At 37.8% G+C, this 22,333-nt stretch overlaps 1 long non-coding RNA gene across 1 annotated transcript; it reads right to left on the reverse strand.

The window, feature by feature from the left end:
• Window positions 1-763: 763 nt before the first annotated feature.
• Window positions 764-7,167, reverse strand: LOC135297916 (uncharacterized). The gene is made up of 3 exons (XR_010359850.1): window positions 7,067-7,167; window positions 6,679-6,938; window positions 764-4,367 (listed from the first exon to the last, which is right to left on the reverse strand). It is a non-coding gene; the product is annotated as an uncharacterized LOC135297916 (long non-coding RNA).
• Window positions 7,168-22,333: the final 15,166 nt, after the last annotated feature.

The raw sequence follows: 22,333 nt of genomic DNA on the forward strand, positions 1-22,333 counted from the left end.
TTCAAAGGGCTAATTTGAAATAGCCAGGTCATCTTATCTCCTGTGATGCTCCTTGGGCTGTTCAGGCATTGCTTCAGAAATCTCCCACTTTCTTAGCTCCTATCCTGGAGTGAATAGCTAACTGTTCTGTATAGCTATGAAAAACTTTGGGAGAAGTCAGTTTTCTGGGATATGGCTGTACAAGTTTATTCCAGAAGTGCCAGTTCTCCTTTAACAAGTGGTGGTGGTAAGCAAGGTATCAGTCAATAGTTATTCCCAAAACCAAGAGGCACCTGCAGTGGAGCATCTTTTGATAGGATGTAGCTGGAGAAGGTTAAGGCAGTAAATGAATACATATCCTCAACTTCATACTATTCTCTTGCTGCTTAGCAGATCTTTGGTTATGAATATGACATGCCTATGTGACAACCTTCAGTTCACAATACTTGCAACAAATTTGCAGGGATTGGGATATGCATTATCTATGTTAGGCAAACACATTTAACCCAGCAGCTTCTTGGATCCCTACTCAGACAGAGAAAATGGACCACCACAGTTAGGAGTAGCAACCTCATGCTCTCATGCTTTCTCCATGGAACAGATGCAAAATGGTTTCATTGTTTTTTTGCATGCAACCAGCTGAAACCAGTGCTTAACCACAGAAACTGCCTCAAGGATATGCTGAGGTGGACTCCTCAGTGTTAGCAGCATGGCTATGGGGCAGAAGAAATCCACTGTGATATCCTGAGAAGATGGTAGTCTCTTGCTTCTATAAATGCTTCAGAGACAGCTGTATTATTCTCCAGAATGAGCTCCTCAAACAGGGCTGTGAATGCATCCTTCTGCATGCTGAAGAGGCTGGTATAGGTTACAAAACCAAAATAGCAGAGTAATCCCTGCAAAGACTGTTCAGAAGCATCATGATGCCCTGTGCACTTTTCAGCCATTCAGATTTACTTGTCAGTATTGAAGTTTGCTTCCAGTGCCAACCAGGACATGGTAAATTTTGAGAGGAGCCACATGTTTTAGACTGCATCAATGTTGCTGGTGTTTTCCACCTGTCTTCAGTAGAGAAAGTCAGTGAGAGGGATCAGCAGTGTGACATACTGACTTGTACTAGTTATATAAGCTTCCATATATAACAAGTTACCAATACCAAACCAGTATTGGTAACTACAGGATTAGTTTGGGTTTTGTTTTTTTTTAACCACAGATTCACCAGGGTTGGAAAAGACCTCTGGGGATCATCTAGTCCAATCCCCCTGTCAAGGCAGAGTCACCTAAAGCAGGTTACACAGGAACACATCCAGGTGGGTTTTGAATGTCTTCAGAGAGGAAGATTCTGTCATTACCCTGGGAAGCCTGTTCCAGTGCTCTGCCACCCTCAACATAAAGAAGGTCTTCCTCACGTTGAGCTGGAGCTTCTTGTATTTCAGTTTATGGACACTATTCCTTGCCCTGTTGCCAGGGTTATAGAAAAAATTGATGTTGATGAGCTCCAGAATGATCTGCTCCAGGGATGGAGGGGAGGCTGACTGGCTGGCAGTTTCTTCCTTCTTGCAAATCTATTCTCTTTTCTCATAACATCTGAATTTTCTAACTGTATTTCAGATAATCTCTTCCTATTTTCTCAAATCCCTATTGTGAATGCATGTTTACGCTGTTCCCATTTTGGAGATAAAACAATATAAAACAGTATAAGCTCTCAGTAATTATCACAAACACAATTTGGGAAGAGAAGGTGACAATTTCTTCCTCCACCCTGTCTAATTACACATAAGTATTCCATTAAGTAACCCTTCATCACTCATCTCTCACCTGGAAGAAAGCAGAGGCAATATCACAGAGATACCCATAGTCCCTGTAATTCTTGAGCCTTGCTTCTGTCTGGGAATCTACTTTGTATGTACTTAAAACTGGTTATTTCTTAAACCATTCAGGGAATATAATTCTGGTGCATGGAAAGAATGATAAACAATAAAATCTGATGAAAAATATCTAAATATACGAAAATTATTTTAGAGATATTTGATCTATGTTCTGATCCAAAGGAAGTGGGTCTATTGTAATGGAAAGGTTTAGGATCTAGGGCATATTTTCTGTCCTCCTAGTAGAGAAATCCTTGAGACTTGTGTGAGGAAAAAGGGAGAACTGCACTTGTGTGTGTGTGTGTGTGTATTTGAGAGACTGTTTTGTCTTTGATGCCTCCTTAACTCCATTAATCCAGACTCTTTCCCTTCATCTGTCATGATATTGTGTCTCTGAAGAGTTCAATGCCTGAGAATAGGCAGGTCAACAACCCCTTGGTTGGGTGTTTAATACATACAAATTGAATAAACACCCCAGGAAATTCTAATTCCCAATGAAAAAGTTTCAAAAAAGCCCTGGCTGTTTCTTGTGCCCAAGATAACACAGAGTGACACATTCTCATCAGAGATAGTGACTCATAGCTAGAGGTTGAATTGTTGCGGGGGATTATTTTATCTGTTGGCTGTATCAAGTCAAGGAAGATGGAGGTGCAACCCTGAATGTCTTATTAACTGCCAAAATAATTACATCATGGACAAAAAGGGGAGATGAAAAGTACTTACATCAATTTATACTCTTAGTTTATGTGTTCTGGAAAAGTCTGTATCTCGTATCAAAGGCCTCAGGCAAGTTTCATGCTTTACAGTTTGACAGTTTCTGCCTTTCCAATGTAAAATATTTATTTGGATAAAGCATACTGATGTTGCTGTTATTTTGTCATTGTCTCATTCAGCTATTTATTTTTTTGCTTAAATCCTTTCACAGGATCTTTAATCCCATGTATACTTTGTTCACTTTTAGAGTTTTACAATGAAAGATGGCACTCTGAAATGTTGTATTCTCCATGCACTCACCTTTCTTCAAGGCATCAATTGTTTCTGGAAGCAGACTGCTGGTTACTGCATGGTACCCATACCCATGGCTATGGGTAAATACAGACTTTAATGGAATAAGAATCTAACTAACCAGAAATATTTATTAAAAAAAAAAGAAAGAAATCAAAAGTGGAGAGGGTAATGATGGCTGTCCTCAGTGAAGAAGGGAGAAAAATTATGTCAGCTTGCACTAAATCCTAAGATCAGCAATATCTATACTATGATTGCCTAGACTGCATTTTTGTTCTTAACTAAAGAAAAATGGTATTGTCAGACCCACAGTATAAGTCAGAAAAAGCTGCCACTGTGGGAGGTAGTGAGAGTCCCAGCTCCTGGCAATCTCAAAATCAGGAGGAGGCAGGATGCCAGCATCACCTCCTCACAGCACCTTGCCTCTGTGAGAGGTACAGTGCCCAAGCTCAGAGGTGGCGGGGTGCAGAAACTGGACACTGTTTGCCCTCTGAGAGGGACTGCAGGCTTCTCAATGACCTCTGTGCACTGACTCTGCTGTGCACCCCTTGAAATCCTCTCCCAGGCTGTCTTTGTACCAGTCGATAGATCAACAGCCAGCAGGTAGGAAACCCATAAGTAGACACAATTTCCTTATAGCATTGGGTTCATTCAAAAGTATATTTTTCTCTTCCTCACAAATAGTCAAAGCAGAAGCAATTATCTATGAGTGGCTAAATCCTTCCATAACAGCACTCCCAAAAATCGTTAACCCTACAGAAGGCTTTGGATGTGCTTTGTCATCCACCACTTTTCCTCTTGTAGGAACAGTGGTTGGGATATTACTCAGACAAACTAGAGGGAAAAAAATATTTTAAGAAAGAGGTAGGAAGGAGTTTCCTCCTGGGAGACAGTGGTGTGGGAATTTCTGCTGGCAGGAGCATGAGGCCTCTGTGCAGGAGATGGGATGAAATAAAAAGCCTGCAAGTCAGCAGATGGGGAAAGCTCAAACTCAAAGGAAGCTGTTTGACTACTTTCAAAAGCAGACACAGTGGGAATTACAGAAAAGAACAGGCAGGTTTGATATTTTGAGAGAAGGACTGGGGACTCATTGTCTACCACCGTGATTTCCTTGTGAACATCAGAAACACTGTGTCTGCCTCATGATGTCTGAAATTATTTTCTAAGAGGGGGATGCCTGATTGCCCTTCCCAACACTTATTTTGAGAATCAGCTGCTGTTGTAGCAAAGTATTAACCATCCCCTTGGCTCCTATATAAAGAGAAGGAAAAAAATGTGTTGAAGATTTAATCCTTTGTTCTCTAGGAGTCCTCTCTTCATTGATCACCACATTCATTTTACTGCTTTCCTTCCTTCCTTCTTTTTGTTGTTTCTTCTCTTTCATGCAAAAAAATTCATCACTCATCTTAAATACAGGAAATTCTCTGCACATGCTGCTTTAAAGTCTTCTGCTGAATGGAGTTACATGTTTTGAAGCAGTGACTGACAGGTGACACTGCTTTGCCAGGTGTGGATCTGCAGAGTAGAAAGACAAGTTGTCAACTGCTAGTGAGAAGCACAAAAAAAGGAAGACAACAAAAATCACCAGAATATTGCAAAGGACAGATATCCCCAAGTCCTTCTTTGTGTCAAAGCAGCAAGTTTTAGCTCTGAGGGAATTAGTGATTCTTACCCTGAATGTTTTGTTTTACATTTAAATCTTCTCTATGGTGTGGTCTAAATTTTGAAATTTTACCATCTAAAGTCATTCGTCTTCAGTGGTGTTATTTTGCATACATCTCTAGATACAGGTGTATATATATATATGTGTGTGTGTTTGTACCTTTTGTGGATAACTACTGTACTATCCAATCTTTAAAAAAAAATTAGTATTGCTGTAACTATTATACTAAAAATTTTGTCACACTGACCAAGTGTTTGACACCAAAGTGTTAATATCAGAATATTTCTTTGCTGTTGTAATTTGATGTCTGTTTTGCTCCTGTCAGTACTGGTATCTGACAGCTGGGGCAAAAACAAGTAACGTTCTGTATGTGTGTTTGGTTCCCCTACAACTATAAGGATGATTTTACACAAGAGAAAAGATACAGCAGGAGGGGCCAAGTGTGATAATCATTTTCCAGTATCGGAGGGCTGGAAACACTGAAAGAGGGGAAAGGGAAGGGAGTTTTTAGGGTTGAGTCTGAGAAGAAGAATCAGAATATCAGATACAACTCTATTTAGTTTTAGGATGAACTTTCTAAAAAAACTTTCTGAGTAGTAAGGTCCATGAAAATATGAGCTGTGTTTTGTGGGTTATTGTGTGACTGAGTTCTTTAGAAATGTAACTGGACAAAGAGCTCAAGTAAATCCTCTGGAAAACAATCATTTGGCCTAGGAAGTAGTAAATTACTTAATAAGATCCTAGTCTAATTTCTGTGGTTTCATGATTGAAAGAGTCTTCTGCCTGCTAGTCTTACATTCACTCTTGTAAAATCATGTATCATAAAATTAATCTGAGACCCGAGTTCAATTAGGAGTGTGTGCAAGTAACGGCAGTGATGCAACAGCAAGTGGCCCTGAAATGTGAAAAGGAAGATTTAAGATAGAAAAGTGAAGCAAGGTAAGAACCTATTGGCAAGTTCCTTCTTCCTGCAGTGCAGTCAATGCAATCAGTACTCTGCACCTTAGGTTCTTTAAATCCTGTATCCTAAATTCATGTTCCTACCAACATTCAGACACAGATGAAACTTGGCTCCCTGGGGAAGATTCACTGACCTGATTGGAACTACTGCTGTGTAATGGCATACCCTTTCTGTCGTAAAACTGGGAGACCTTGCACAGACATTAATGATGCTGCTACAAATCACAGAGATGTGCCCAGTGAGTCATTGGCACAGCAAGCCATAGAGCTCAAGTCCAGTAAATCAACTTTGTCCCTTCAGGAAGAAAATGCTTTAGGTGTTTTTGCAGTGTTTGCAAAGTTCCTTTTATTTTCACTGAAATAACAAAACAAAACAAACAAAAAAAAAAAAAACCAAAAAAAACCCAAAAAAACTTAAACATCCACCCCAAAACCTTGCTTTGCAAACACTCATTTAAATCAGCTGTACCGGTGCAAGCAATATAGTATATATATTTAAAACATTTATGTATATTAAGGCATGAGATCTAATAGAAACAATTTTACGCCAATAATCTACAAGCATAGAAAATGTACTAGGAAAGGCACAAGAGTACAAAAATAGAAACATTGCACAGCCAGTCTTTGAGAGATTTTTGGTAGAAATGTACAAACCTTGATCTGTCTTCTGTTTGTATAGGATTATTTGGGACTATAATTTCCACTGATTTTAGCATGTGACCTCAATACACGGTTACCCCAAGAGCTCGAGTGATTTGAGCTATCACACCACCAGAAACAAGTCTGAAACTCAAGTCTAATACTCCCCTAGAGTGGCTTGTTTTCAGCCCAGCAGGACAGCAAAGCCTCCTCTGCATGGCCTCCTCCCCACTTGTCTTCTTGCAGCAGAGGCCCATTCACACCACTAAAGCTTTAGTTTTTAACAAATTTTCCTCAGTGGCCTAGGCACAGTACAAACAATTTCACCTGAAGGCAGAGCTATGCCTGATAATGCAAAAAGGTAGATTTAGCCATGCCTTCGTGCTTTCATACAGTTAGTGTGCCTGCCAGACACATGCATGTCCTTGCCAGGGGACAGGGTGGTTTTGCAATCAGGGCTGTGAAGTACTGTTGATGAACACCTCCCATTGACAGCATGACAGTTGTTCAATAAAACAAAGACAAAATGAGATTTTTCTCACACTTTGCAAGCATGAGGCTTACCTTTTGGAAGCTGGAAACAATAAAAGATGTTGTCACAGTCACCCACTGCCCTGGGCAGCAGCAAGTCAGAAATGAGAGCACTCATCCTGCCAGACCTCCTTTGAAAACAAATTGCACAACAGAGCCAATAGCAGTTCTAATGGCAATAGCAACACAGATATTTCTTTGTGCAACTGTAACAATTAAGAAAAGCTAAAGCATTTTCTCCAGAACTCTTTGAGTCAGCAAGAAAAATGAAAATAGCTCTTCTATGGAAGCCTCTGGAGAGAAACAAAAAAATGAACCTGTAAATGCCACAGCTATCAACATGCTTACTTTTTTTTTCTCCCTTAATGAATGGTTTTAACCCTAAGAAAGAAGGAGGAGAAACTTTTGCTTTCCATTTTACCTCTGCCTAAATGATTTTTTTTTAAATTTGGATGAGTCAATAGCCACTTTTACTATATAAGGACATCCCCTGGAAAATCCCACTTTTAGCCAGTGTCCCATACTGTGCTCTCCCTTCAACTGCCTTGATCACGAAATAAAAAGCCAAGATAATTAGATTAATTACCCCATTTATAAATTTTCACAGGAAACAATTATCATTAGAAATAATGACTGTTTCATATTTACAAATTCATTGTTGGTCTCTTACTAGAGAAGATAAATTTGCTTTGCTTATCCACAGAACTGTCTTTTCTGCCATAAAATTTGGCCATAAAATTTGCTGTTGGTCTACAGCAGGTAAGTTTTCCAGCACAGCAGTATCAACTAAGGGTGTTTTTATTTTAACCATTTGTTTATATTTTCAGCAGCTTAGTGTAGATATGGTTACACTGGGATGAAAAGTGTTTTTGCCAGTATAACTTGCTTCACATGGGAGCGAGTGTTTTCTGTGCCAGTAAAATTAGTTTCTTTTCTTCTCTCCCTGGCCAGTAGAACCTGCACCCACACAAGGACAGCTTGCCAGAACAGTTATATTGGTAAACTTTTCCTCATGCTGACCTGGTCTCCAAAACAGCATTGCATAAATAATAGAGGCAGGTGGGAGCAATCATAAGTGAATGCCAAAATACTGCAGCTGAGTTAATTCATATGTCAGAAGCCTTGTGGTGCTGTGGTTCTGTCAAGGGTCAGCTATTTTGGGGCAGGTGGAGAGAATTGCAGAAGGAGATGACACACTTCAGTGTTGCTTAAAATCCGCCTTTAGAAATAACTTTACAGTTAAAGCAATTTTGAAAAGGAGCAGGGCCAGATTATGGCATGACTCCAGTTCCTAGGTGGTCAGGACTAGAAGGTAGAAGAGATGAAACAAAAGCAAAAGCTCTCATGGGAGTAGCTGAAGAAGAGGAGACTTTTTTAGTTGAGCCAGGGATAAAAGGAAGAAAAGGATCTAAGTGTGGGGTGCTGGCAGAGGGAGAAAGGCACTTAGGTGGGCTGGGCCAGTTAGAACACCCAGCTCTTTGAACATGTGTCTCTGTACTGGCTCACTCTGCGCACTGGATGAAAATCAAGGTATTGGCTATAATTTAAAAGCAGCTGTTGGCTCTGTTCCTGGTGGTCTCCATGGTCTCCAGCACTGCCTCATGATGTCTTTCACTGCAGCTTCACTACCAGTCCCAAGGGCTGGACTCCAGTAAAGCAGTAGTATAGGTCCTTCTTGGAAAAGGAATTTTCTGTGAATTTTCTAGTTTCTGCAGTATGGTAGCAGTAAAGTGTATAAATTATTTAATTGTAATGTTTTTTATGCCTTGTTATCTCTTAATTTTTGCATGCATTTAATCCATATGTTTTGGCCATGAGGGTTAATTTTCAAGAGCTGTGTCTGGCATACCAACAAATGATCTCTGCTCTGAACCAACTCTTTTGAACTACACCAGTTGCTAACAAATGTTTCTCTGAGCAGCTGTAAGGCACCTGGATACTGTGATGAATGTCACAGTCTAACCAAACTAAATAATGCCTTCATAACACATATCAGATAACCCAAGTATCTACTGCTGGTTATGACATTTATAAACTTATCCACTGCTTTACATAAATAATGGCTATTGTAAATATTTAGATATAATCCTTCTCTGTTTGAAATAAAAGAAAGCAAACTTTATACTGGGAATTCTGGAAAAGCATTATAAAAATAAAAAATTTAGACCATTTGGCAATATTTTTTACTTCCTTATTTAAATTAAAACATTGGACTTAATCAGGTGCTCTCCACAGGTCTCCCATTGTTTTCTGGATTTTAGACTTTATTTATTGTCAACAAAAATCTATGAACAGTGTGTCAGTGTACCACTTCTTGCCTTTTTATGAAGAGAGATATTATCTTTACTGAAGCAATCAAAATTCATTCAGAATGAGCTTGAACCCTTTGCTGTTAATGCCTAGGGTCTGAAAAACATTTCTTGCAACATGTTTCTACTGCATCCTGTTGAACTCATATTACAGTTTGACAGTGGCATTATGGATTGCTTAATCTTTCCTTTCCTAGTAAAGTCAAGACTTGCCTTCCTACTAGATCAGTATTTCTTTTGTCAACAGAGGGTTAATGAATAAAACTCTTTTCAAGGTCAGATTGGCAAGTCAGGCTAATAAAAAATCACCTCATGCTTCAGCAGTGATAAAACAAGAATTGCAACTCAAGTTTTGCTTCTTTCTCTTAAAACCATCTGATTAAAAATAATGACAGATCACTCTGACATGCATCATAAGTTTGAAAGCTAATCATACGCTTCCATATCATCGCATTAGTGACTAACTTTTGCAAAATAACATAAGGAAGCAAAAATCCCTCAGCAACAAAAGATTTACTGCTATTCATGATCCTGATTAGTTTAGTTATCTTAACAAAATATTCATAATAGAAAAGAAATTTATCTTTGTATATAATTTCCTTTCTACTTTGTTGTTGTTTGGTGTCAATAATTGAGATTACTGTATCCTTTTAAGTCCTTATAATTCTTATTGAATTTAGAGTTGGTTCTTGGTCCAAAATAAAATTTCATCAGTTAGACTATACCTGTTAAAGTATCAATTACTGATGGCTTCTGTAGATACTTTTGCTGTTTGATCAGCAAGACACTTAAAAGCATTTTAAAATGGCATAGGATTATTAAATTGCATGCTGTGAAAATCTAAGGTTTGGTGTTGTTTTTTTCCCCTTTGGTATACTTGAAATAATGTATATCTCAGTACTACTCGAGATTATGCTTAATGGTAAATTTAGTCAGGAATGTGTTTTCGCACTGTAGGGCCATTCTTCATTACTGCATCCATGTGCCTCACTGCCTCAGCACAGCAGCAAGTAAACAGCAGTTATGATCCCAGTAACAGCCCTGATAATAATCAGATAAACATGAACAGAGAACTCACTTCTAATTTTTTCTCTTTTTTTTCCCCAGCTATTTACTCCAAGCACATCTGAATTTTATGTTTGCTTTTTTTTACCAGTCGTCCCCATGAAACATTACTACGTACACCTCCCATAGTGCCCACAGGTGATGGTCATATTTTGATATCCAATATTTAAGGAATGAAGATTTCACTTTCATCAGTGAAACTGAGAGGTTTCTTTCTTGCTTTGTTCCTTGAAGCCACATTCACCATTGTGTAGGTTGATCCACATACTAGTGTGGTAGTGTAGCAATCAGTCTAAAACCCAGCAATAACCTGATAGCTGAGCAATAGGGAAACTTGAAGAAGTGAGGTTAAATCACATTGATTTTAAATTTTATTAATGGAAAAATAGGACATTTTTTCAAGAAAGTAGTGAATAAAAATTGATTTTTATTTAAATTAAAATTTAAATTAAAAATTAATTAAATTAAAATTTCACATTTGAAATACATATAACGCCCTTGGGTGCCTTCCTCTTGTTATTATCTTTCATTAAAACCTTCTGACTCCAAAAGCGCTCATGACTGAAGAACCTCCATTGCTTTTGTTTGTTTTATAGTGTGTAAGAGTCTGCTTTTTTGTAAGCAAGGACTCCAATTATGAAGAACTTTAAATAAAATTCCTCAAGCCATAATTCTCCCTAAAAGTAAATAGAGACTTGTCACTTTCTTCTCTCTTCTCTTTACTGAAAACTAATGGTACAGATTCAAACGTAAGCACATTCAAATATAAGCATATTTGAAGCATACAGTATAGTTTTGTCTCATTCTGCTCTTAGCATGGTATAATAAAAAGCATCTGAGGAAAATGGCATGCCTTGAGCAGTCAGGGATGAATCTGGTCATCTGCCATCTTCCAGATAAATTTAGAGTACAATAAGGATTTGAGAGTACAAAATACTGTGAATAGTAAGGGATAAATACTTGAGAATGGTAACTAAATCCTGCATTTTGGAATTATCACTGTGACCAACTGCCCGTGAAATGTTTCTCATTTTAATGTATAGTGTGTCTGCATATAATTCTAGATCTGTATTTATATCTGCAGCCATATGCTGTTAGATTACCATCTCCTGTTCCGACAAATTACTGGAGCTGCAGTTGCCAAAGCAAACAGAGTTCTTTTTTTTCTCAAAAGCACCGAACACATAACACATGACGCACTTCATTCTTTCTTATGTGATAACTATTAAAATAACAAGCTACTAACATGCACAATGTGTAAATGAGCAGCAAAGTTAAAAACGGAGGAGAAAATAAGAGTCCTACATTTGTTACTGGCTGCTAATCACAGCAGCTGTTTGGGGAGTCCTTTCAGAGAAAGCGAGAGACACAGGTGCATGCTCGGCCATAAGTCAGTCTATTTTCCTGCACCCTGATTAGTCTGGAGAATGCCATTGCTCACCTTAGATTGGTTAGTGGCAGAGACTGTAAGAAAATTTTCTGTAAATCACTGGAGATTAACATCTTGTAATCTGAGGACCACTGGGGTATGGTCTGTTGGATTTATTCATTTTGCCATGGTTTACTCATTGGAGTGGGATTCCAGAGCCAGAACCTAACTCTTGAAAGAGAAATTATTGGTTTAATCAGAAATTTAACAAGTTCAGAGATTAACTGCAAGGCAGGAAATAGCAATAGGCGCATTGATAATACCATCAGTATATCACTAAACAAAGGCCCAGAAAGGTGAGTTCCCTATCTCATTGAAATCTTGTCTTCATCTGCTGATTTGACAGCAAGCCTTTTTCAGTGGAGCAAATCTATACATATTTTCCAGCCAAGAGTTATGAGTGGGAGTTTTGCCTGATTTCAACAACTTAGTAATCTCTCTTTTGGCTGACAATGAAGCAATATGAATATTTTTAAACAAATATTTGTCTTGCAGGGTCTCATTTATATTCTACTGTATGAAAATGTTTAAGGATAAATTAGGCAGCATTGTCAGATCAACATGCTACTTGTAGACTTGCCTAAGTTTTCAAGAAAAAGTACGATCACCTCCATTTACCTGTATGTCCTTTGACACCTGATAGATGCTTGTATATGTCAGCTAGAATTCAGCATAGAAAGCAACAAATTGTTACCAAAAAATGTAAAACCTACTCATCAGTGTAATAATCAATCTGTTTCTGAGGTAAAATTGATCTGTGTTAGTTTTAAGGATATAAAAATTGGAGATTTCCTTTAGCATAGATTTCTAGACTCTTTAGGATGTAGTAACTTAACAGGCTTTAATATGGAGTATAGGAACTCAAACACAGTAGTGGCCCCTGTCACAAACTGTTACCAATATTTTTGACCAAACTCAATACTTTCTTCTGTTTTCAAAATATTTTTGCAGTAGGTGATTTCCTACTGAAGAACAAAGTAAAGAACAGTACAGTAAATCTCAAAGGTTGTGTTATTCTGTGAATGCTGCTGGACTTTGAAAAGAGATGATTAGTACCTTCCAGGGCAGATATGGAATTGAGACTTCTAATTTTGTAGTGCTTTCACCCACTGGTACTTTTCACCCACATAAGGAAGCATGAAACACTCTCTTTGGGTCTGTTCAAGAGAATGAAGTCCATGAAAGTATTCATTAGTGAGAAGGTGTCCCTTGCTTCTAGAATCATACAATGGTTTGAGTTTAAAGGTCATCTGTCCTATCCCCCTGCAATAAGTAGGGACATCCTCAAGTAGATCAGGTTGCTTACAGCCTCATCCAGCCTGACCTTGAATGTTTCCCAGGATGGGAAGGACACTTGTCTCAGCAGGGCATGCACTGGCTGTATTCTCAGAAGGTTTTTTCACGTGCTCTGAGTGGTGTAAAGCATAGAGGTCTTACATGTGGTCCTGTAGCTCCTTCTATAGTTGCTAAAGAGAGATGGACTGCTCCAGCTTCTCTCCACACCGCTACAGCCATGTCTTGCAGTCATTCACACTGTAATAATCTGACTTGCCCTCTGGAGGTGGCTGATTTTACTTCCTTGGGCTGTAGACATAAACACGATTCCTGTTTTGTCCAGGGAACTTTAAGGGATTAAAGCTGGCTCAAGCGCACTCTAGAGTTTGCTAGTGGAACCTGAGTTGTCCAACGGAAAGGTTTTCCAGCTGAAGCTCTGCGTAATTATCATACCCTGCAGTGTAGGGCAATGTCTCTACTTTCTGTTAATTGCACTGAATAAACAGCAACCAAACCTTCGCCTTGGCAAGCCTGTACTTTCCCCATCCTGTTGAAGTAATGTTGTCAGCTGTGTATAAGGAAGTTTGCTAGCCATTCAGATAATTCCAGTGGTCACATGCAGGAATTCACAACTAGGTTTACTCACATTTATTTCCTAGTTGATAAAAAGCACAAATGTAACTAAATCAAGTTATAGGCACAGTCAGGGAAACTGCATTGTTGAGGCAGTATGTGTACACACTTGAAAAAGAAGGGCCCTTAGCAGAGATAATAGAAAATCTATGACATTTATTGTCAGCTAGTCATGTAATTAAAACTGATGTTTTGATAGTACTAAATAATGAGCTGTGTTGATGTAAGAAGGTGCCATTGCCAACTTAATTGTGTATCTCTAGGTTTCTTGTGCCAACTGAGTCCCCAAACTACTTTAAAATTAGGGGAGTGATTGTAGAATGTGACTCAACTGTTAACTTAAATGTAATTCACACAAAGATTGAATGGAAAAAGTGATATTTATCAACTTATTTGTTCCTTGTCTTCATGCTGACTCACATGTTTAGTAGTACTGGCATACTACTGTGAGGTGGTCAAAATTCCTTAAGGACATATGCAAAATAGATTCATTTTAAATTTCCCAGATATGGTGGGTTAAATCATTAACATGTCTTTCAGTTTGGTCTTAGTAAATCAAACTGTGACCAGGTTCCACCAAATGAGAACAAAGGAGGCACAAAAGCAAGATATTTTTTGGTTCATTACTGTTGTTGCTTAAAAGCACAGTGATAAATGTAGGCTTCAATTAGGTTTGTGCTTCATGTAGTGCCACTAAGTCATTCGTTCCTTCACACAGCTGGAGTCTCTTTTGCCTGATGCAAGATGAAATGAACAGTTGAATGAGGTAAAGTAGGGAGGCAAAAGAGTTCTCTTCTAATGATGCTATCTGTTAAAATTAGGGGGGTCTGAGCAGAAAAACCACTGCACTGCCCTGAAAACAGCAGCCAGAATCTCTATTATTTGCCATGTTGCATTAGGAAACCTCTTGAACTTCAAGGAGAGTTTGAAGAGTTGGCAGTTAGAAGGAGAATGTCTTTCTTCTTTCTTTTTTTGCTTTACATCTGACTGTATTTGAAAAGTAGCAGAGTCACTGCATAACCATAATAAAAGTTTCTTGTACAATCACTTTCCATTCAGTCATCTACCAAAACTTCACAAAGTACAGCAGCACCTTCAGTCTGGATGAAAGGCTGCATTTTAATATTTTCATTCCTTTCATTTTCATTCCATTTAATATTTATTTAATTTAATTTTTGTGATTTTTGTGAAATACAAGATTTTTGTGAAATGCTATTAGTAACACGTTATTAAAACAAAAGGAAGTCTTCTTATGCCCTTTTTTTGCCTGTGACTCCAGTGATAGAAAAAAAGCATGGCATTTACTTTTTATTTTATATGCCTTTTCCCAAAATTCTGTCTTACTAAAGAAAGATCTTTTAAGAACTGTGATTCTGGGAAATCTAGCCACCAGTGGGAATCAATGGTTCATTGAAAAAGTGAATCAGAGAATCAACTGTACAATTAGAGTGTTGTAGAAATAATTAAGGCTGGAAAAAGGGACCTCTGAAGGTCACATAGAACAGGATTTATTCTGAGCAGAACTAACTTGAAAGCTGATCAAGATGCTCAGGACCTTGTCCATTGAATTTGTGTTTCTCCAACATAGACTTGATAGATTTTTGGGCTACCACTTCCAGGACTTAACTCACTGTGAAAATTTTTCCTCATTCAATCCTTATTGTGTATACTGTCTCTTGACCTTTCACTGTGCACATAAGGGTACAGCACCAAAGCCTTGTGTGTTGATCTTCCCAACATCTGCTAAAAGGATTTTCTGAAGCACCTCACACCACCTTCTATTCTTACCATTTTAGAAACCTGGATGTGAAGGATGAGGACTACTTGAATCTTGTCTTGATGGGGACCTCAGCAGTGTAAATCTAGCCTGTGAATCTCTCCAAATCTCATTGCATATAACTGCAGTGACGCTACCAGAAGAGCACATTTTGGAATGATGGAGCATCTGGCAGACACTGACAAGTCTGCATGGGGACATACTGACAGTTTGGAAGGAGCCTGATGTTAAACAAAAGATCTGAAAATGTTTTTGCAAGCCTATGCTAGAAAGAGTGTGAGGGACAGTTCTAGGAAGTGATCATGGGCTGAGAGGATGCTCGATGTGGAGCTGGGCTGACCAGAGGAAGATGATGGTGCTCCCTAAGCAGTGAGAGGACCTTCAAAAGGAAGGCATATTATATTCTAAGGCAAGAATATTCTTCTGGATGATTTACAATCTAGTAATAATTATGTGGGAAAGAAACATACTTTTTGTTCTCATTTGGGTTTAAACTGAACTTTTCCTGATCTCCCCAGCAAATCCATTTGACTTGGTAGATTAGAAACACACAATTCTCTGTATTGAAAGTTCCTCTAAGTAGCCCCCAAAAGTTTGATCTTCTAGTTGGAGGTTTTCAGTGGTATCAAATCAACAAAAATGACAAGAGTGCAAGAGATGTTTATAGAGAAAGAAGCCTTTCATCTCCTGTCCTGCCTGGTGCCCCACTGACCAGCTCAAGCTCTTTTGGTGCAGTGGCCAGAGCTCCATTGAAGCACCTTTCACACACAGAGTAAAAGCTCTCTGCTAATATTTTTTTTTTTAAAGCAGACCATTTAAAAGGTTGCTTCAGTGTCTCCAGGTCTTGTCCTTACAGGTCTAGAAAGGATTGCTCTTTGTGGTTTGTGCAAAAATAGCCTCAGGTTTTATTGGAGATTACCACTAAGATAAAGGAGCCGCAACGAGTCTTTAATTGTCTGTCTCACTGCTTCTAGTAATTTTCATTGAAATAAGAAGCAGCTTCTAGTGTCCATGGCAAGAAAATCCATCAATCTTTTTTTACATAAAACAATCCAGCAGTTTTGGGTCTTTTGATGGCAAGAGAAGACATATTTTCTCTTCAGGTGGCATTGTGACTGTTAATAGGAGAGTATCTACTTTTCTACCACCTCTAAATCTGGCTTTTCAGCTACCATTAGTTAATCATAGTAAAGGTTTATTATTACAAGGCTCTTTGCAGTTCCCACAAGACATTTCAGACTTGAGACCTCTTACTGCCCTGCCTTAATTTTTTCAGACATACTTTTTGGTTTTTTCCACTTATAAATGCATAACCCTGAATGAATTGTTGTCAGCTTGTTTACAGGATCCTTTTAAATGCTTTCCCTATTGCTGGGAGCACATCTTTCTTTTTCTTTGTTCAGTTTTTTCCCCTGACAACTGAAAACAACAATAACAAAAAGTGCCCAAGAGCTATTTTAATTCTTTATAGTCATTATAATTGCAGTTTTCATGGGATTTCTCTGCAGTTCTTTGGAAGCAGACAGTAGTTTCCGTATTGAAACAAGTCTATGTAACAGAGTAAAAGAGTGTGAAATAGAATTGTGATAACCTATAACTTAGGTGTTTATCAAAAGACATCATTTGATTGTGTTAAAATCCATACCCTGCAGTAATGGTTATGGCCTCCTATTGAGAACTTAATTTCCACTTAAATTCACAGTACCAAGCACAAGGTAATACTCATCCAAAGTACAAAGAGGTTGATACCTACTGAATTTTTTGATTGAAATATCTATCATGCTTTTCAAACATATGAGGATTTTTAAAATCTAAGTACTTTCAAAAAAATCCTTCTAGAGATCACCCTGCTTGTTTGAGCTGCTGAATACCTTTCAAAAGATAGCTAGTAGCAAATGCAAAAATTAAGATTTCACACACAGACTATTGTGTAATGTTTTGGTAGAACTATTAAGAATGGAAGAGCATTCATTATAGTTAAAGTGGACTGAATTTGAGAAAGAAATTCAGAATAATAACTCAATAGATTTACTGAGATGTCAGGTTTGGGTTTCTTAGTCATTGAACTATTTTAGCCTAGAGAATCCTATCAAAAATCTTTTAGTTCGTATCGCTGTAATACAATAGAAATTAATTCTTTCTAGCAATATCTTAATATAACAATTATTAATAGCTAGCTTTTTTTAAAAGGTGACACTTGCCTGAAAAGCAAATTTATAAGAATCAATAATTCAGCCTGTTTGCATTCTGATTGATTTAACAGTAATTTACTTGCCATAAATATTCTGTTGTAATTCTCCATTAAATATCTACTGTTTTTTCATAATAGTTGTCAGCACAAGAGACTAAACAAGGATTCTCTTATTAATGAATATGAGTACCATAGTGAAAAACCAAAAGAGAAAAATATATCTCTTTTACTATAGAACTGGTTGCTACCCCCATTGCCCAAATCAACAGAATGTTTGTGATTGTCTTCAGTTATACCACTCTGTAGTGTCTTTGCTGTTTCATGGTTGCTACTCAGGAAAATTTGCTAGTCATTAAAAAGGCCAGCAAAACTTGGCCTCAGTGACTGAAACACTGTCATGAAATGCATTTTCAGAGGAGCCTCTAATAACCTCTGAACTGGCCCTGAGTTATTTACAGGTGTGGGAGTGCATTCATCAAAGCCAGGGCTAGCCTCATTTGATGCATAGGAGTGGTTCCATAAGTTTAATTTAGTTGCATCTTCTGTGAAGTACACAAGCACAGAGATTTCATCCTCCTCTTATGCAGGACATGGGAAAGTCACTTTTATTTCAGTGGTGCAACAAGAACATGCTGAGATTCGTGCAATTGATCGCTCCCAACTCTGGAGATGGTCATCTTGCTGAGCAGTGAATTCGAGCCCCAGTCCCACATCCTCTCAAATTACCTGGGAGTATTCCCACAGGCACTGAGGGCAAGGAATCAATCACTGTTACTATAATTAATGGTAGAAGATGCATTTAGTTCTGTGGGAATATGGAATTGTTTAAATGCTGCTAAGTGCCACAGGCTAAATAGCATTACAGGCACAATTCATTTTAAATACTACATCTCGAAAAAAAACCCCATTGCTCTCCGAGCATTTTTATAATTGATATTTTATTTATTTAAATGAGCTTTTATGGCCATTTTGAAAAAAAAAAATAGAAAAACCAAAAATAAAACCTTAGGCATATATAGTTTATGGGCTTTGTATAGTTTTCATACACTTCTGGAAGACAGACACTTTCAAAGTGGGTGGTGGAAGACATCTAATTGAGCATGGCAGGAAAATACTAAAAGCAGAGACTACCAGATAAGCTGTAAATTATGTGGATAAGAAATGTACATTTATTCCAGATTCACTCAACGACTGTGCAATTTTAGTTGATAAATTGAGTTTGAGCTGAGTATCTTCCAAGTAAAAGGAGTAAGCCTCTCTGGCTTGAGCTCAAAACTGTAGGCTCCTTGCCTGGGACAGTAATATCATATCCTTTGTGGTTCAGGCATGGGGGAGAAGATGCAGGAAACTGAGCGCTACATATGTTTTTGTTCTGTGCAGGAGACTATTCCCCACAGGGTTGGCTGGAAAGCACCTATAGGATGGGCTGCTGGGGAGTTCATGTAGGTTTCTGATTCAATGTTCCTTCTCCAGATGGCCAAAGTGGTTGAGTGACTGAGCTTTAGTTTGGATCCATGAATAGACTCCAAAGGACTGGCCATCACAGAGTCCTTGGCACATGGACACTTTTCTCTCCTAGCGCACCCTCTGGGCATTAGGAGGAGACAGTTTTACCACTGATCTGCTGAAGACAGAGGATGAGGAACTGAGGTTATCCTTGGAAGCTGGAACACTCACTGCTAAATACCAGATCGCCTCTAGAGTTACAATAGAGAGCTTCTCTCAACAGACCCATTTTTAGCTGTTCTTTCCAAGTGTGGTGAAATTGTGCTGTGCAGAAACATTACTTAATCAGGTTTGATTGCAGCCACAGCACAATTTAGTCTCTTTTATATACTGCCGACTAGTCTAGACTACTAGCTCACACAATATTAATGCAATACAGATTAAAAGAATATTGTTGGAAAATACTGAAAGAGAGCCTTGTTTATGTCCCACTCCTACTAAAACTGAAATTAAAATGTCTATTCTTCATCTACTGAATAGTCACTTCAATAGCATTCATTTAAAATTGCCTAAAAATTCTTAGATTGACATTCTGCAATTGTAGGTTATAGAGAAAGGATTTGAAATATGCTATTTTTTCTGAACTGAGAAGCAACTGCATAAAATTTCTCTTGGGATAGAAAGAAAAGAAATTAATACATCCCCTTGATGGTTTTTTTGAGTTTTGTTCTCTTTCTATGAACATACTCAGAACCAAGGTAAGAGAATCAGTGAATCTGATTTAAATCCAGACCCTATTCATGAGAAACTGCTTCTGAATTCAGAACAGCAAATACCCATGCAGGGAACATGATTCTGCAAGAACAGAGCCCTCTTTCCCAGTGCATTTTACTCTGTGAGACAGAATCTATATTTGTGCTTATCTGAAGTCTGAAGGTCTCTTTGCCAGAACAAACTATTCATTGAAATAGTTGCATCCAGTCTTCCAGGTCTTTGGCCTAAGAGAATGAATATAGTTTCCATAGAAATCAATGCATTTGAATTATGCTCAGTCTGACTTTCTCGAAACTAATATTGCATGAAAGTGCAGAGCAGGTTCTTTTGGGAAAAAATAAGGAAACCATGAGAGAATTTTTTAGAGGTACAAAAAAGAGTAAAACCAGTTTGTAGGTTTGTGGCTTTTCTTTGTTTATATTATTTTTATTATTATATTATTATTTTAGGGCAGACAATTACTGCATATAACTTTCTAAAGAGTAAAAATCCCTCTCATTAGGTAATTTCAAGAATAGATGTAATGAATTTTATGAACAGGATCAAACATGCCTCAGAACACAATCTGCTGATTCAGGATAAAAAGATAGCATTAGTATCTAATACATTTCTCATTATTCAGACTTGATTGCTAATAAATTATACTAATATCCCAAAGTGGAGTCTGCTTTGCCTAAGACAGTCACTGATGACTGATCTCTCCCTGCCCTTTTCTTAACCCTTGAGCCTTTCACTATGTTTTTTTCTCCCTGCCCAGCTGAGGAGGGCAGTGATAGAGTAGCTTTGGTGGGCACATGGTGTCCAAGCAGGGTCAACAAAAATATTTGTAATTTTTTCCACTTTTTTTTCAATTCTGCCCTATTATTTCTGCACTCACCCAAGCTTTTCAGATTTTCAGTTACATACTTAAAAAACAACATATAATATTGAAAGTGTACAGATCTCTTTATTTGTAAGTAGAAGGACACATCTGAGAAGAGTGATTCAGAAGAGTGCCCATCAGTCTAATAGATATTTTTCACCTATTCCAATAGTTCATTTAGTCTCTGTATTCTAGCTTTCCCTGTTCTGTAGTATGCAGTGTATGCATGAAGTCAGTATTTCCTTCTCTTTAATCCTCTTAGCTTAGCAAATATTATCTAGCTTGCACAATATTATTATTAATAGATAGGATGTTAAAATAAACCTTCTAGTTCCCCATTGTAATTAGAGATTACAGATTTTTTTTCAGATTTTTATTAACTCTATCTCTCCTTTCAGCTATTAATTCAATCTTCAGCTGGTGTTACCCAGTATAAACTGTTCAAGCTTTACAGATTTATGCAGCTGAAATTTTAGTTTATGGTTTCAATAGGTTACATTTAATGGTAACCTATAAAATCAGTTGCCTATTCATATTGAAAATTAATCCACACAAAGTGTGGATTGAATTATCCCTACCTATGCTAGGAAAGGTGCAAGCAGAGTAAACACACAAGCAGCTAACTTTAGTAAAGACTTATGGAGGAATAGGGAATAATAGAGAATCATGAGTATAAGGTTGTCATGGAAAATATAGACTAAATAATTCACTTTCACAGCAGAAATTGTGCATATACCTATTCTTAAGGCATAATACAGTATCCCTTTCTCTTGCTTTCTTGAACCGTTTGCCCGTACTTTCTTGTTGGAGGTATTCAAAACTAGCTGAACACAGAGAACATTCTTTATCCTGACCCAGTACCTCTTTTATCCTTTTGTAGCAACTAAAAGATTATGGATTTACCATGGCTTTTATCCATATTTAATTGCTGTTTCCTCTTCCCTGTTCTTGCTGAGATCTGGAGAAAGGTAATGAATCTTCTTACTGCCTTTTTCACCTCTGTATTCACCTCTCAGAACCTATAGAAAAGAGAGTAACAATCTGTAGACAAAAGCCTATATAGTTTTAAAATTTCATTCAAGGCAGGGTGTTGTTTGTGACTTCACTTGCTATTTCCATTTTATAATAAAGAAACCAATAAAGAGATGACTTGTCATTGAGAATTCCCTGGCATTTGGGAGACTATGGCTCAGCCAGGACCCAGCCACTCACTAATTTCAGCTCACCTCCAATCTTTTCAGCCCCACTATATTTTTGAAATTCTGCTTTCCAAAAGATCATGAGAAGTGAAGTTGACTGATAAAGTCAAGTGCAACAGTTCCTACTGGTCAGAAATATTAGAATAGAATAGAATGGACTAGAACTGAAAGTTCAGTTGGAATGGACCTACAAAGATCATCTCATCCAACTGCCCGATGGCTTTAGGGCTGACCAACAATTATGGCATGTTATTAAGGGCATTGTTCAAATGCTTCTTAAACACTGACAGCTTTGGGGCACCCACTACCTCTCAAGCAGTCCAGTTCCAGTGGTAAAGAAATGTGGTACCAGTTCTTGGTAAAGAAATGCTTCCTAATATTCAGCCTATACCTGTCCTGACACAACTTTGACCCATTTCCATGTGTCTTATCTTTGGATACCAAGGAAAAGTGTTCAGCACCTCCCTCTCCACTTCCCTTCCTCAGGAAACTGCAGAGATCAATGAGGTCTCTACTCATCCTCCTTTTCTCTAGACTAGACCAACCCAGAGCCCTCAACCACTCCTCAGAGCAGCTGCTATTAGTCATTACGGATTTTAATTAATACAGCCTATGCTTGTCTGTTCACACTGAAGCACAAAAATAAAAATAAATATTAACAGTGAAAGGAAAGTTAATGTTGATTTAAATTGTTATTTAATACATAGATGAGTGAAGAACATTCATAT

Source organism: Passer domesticus, chromosome 3 (genome assembly GCF_036417665.1).
Source record: "Passer domesticus isolate bPasDom1 chromosome 3, bPasDom1.hap1, whole genome shotgun sequence".
NCBI classification, from domain to species: domain Eukaryota; kingdom Metazoa; phylum Chordata; class Aves; order Passeriformes; family Passeridae; genus Passer; species Passer domesticus.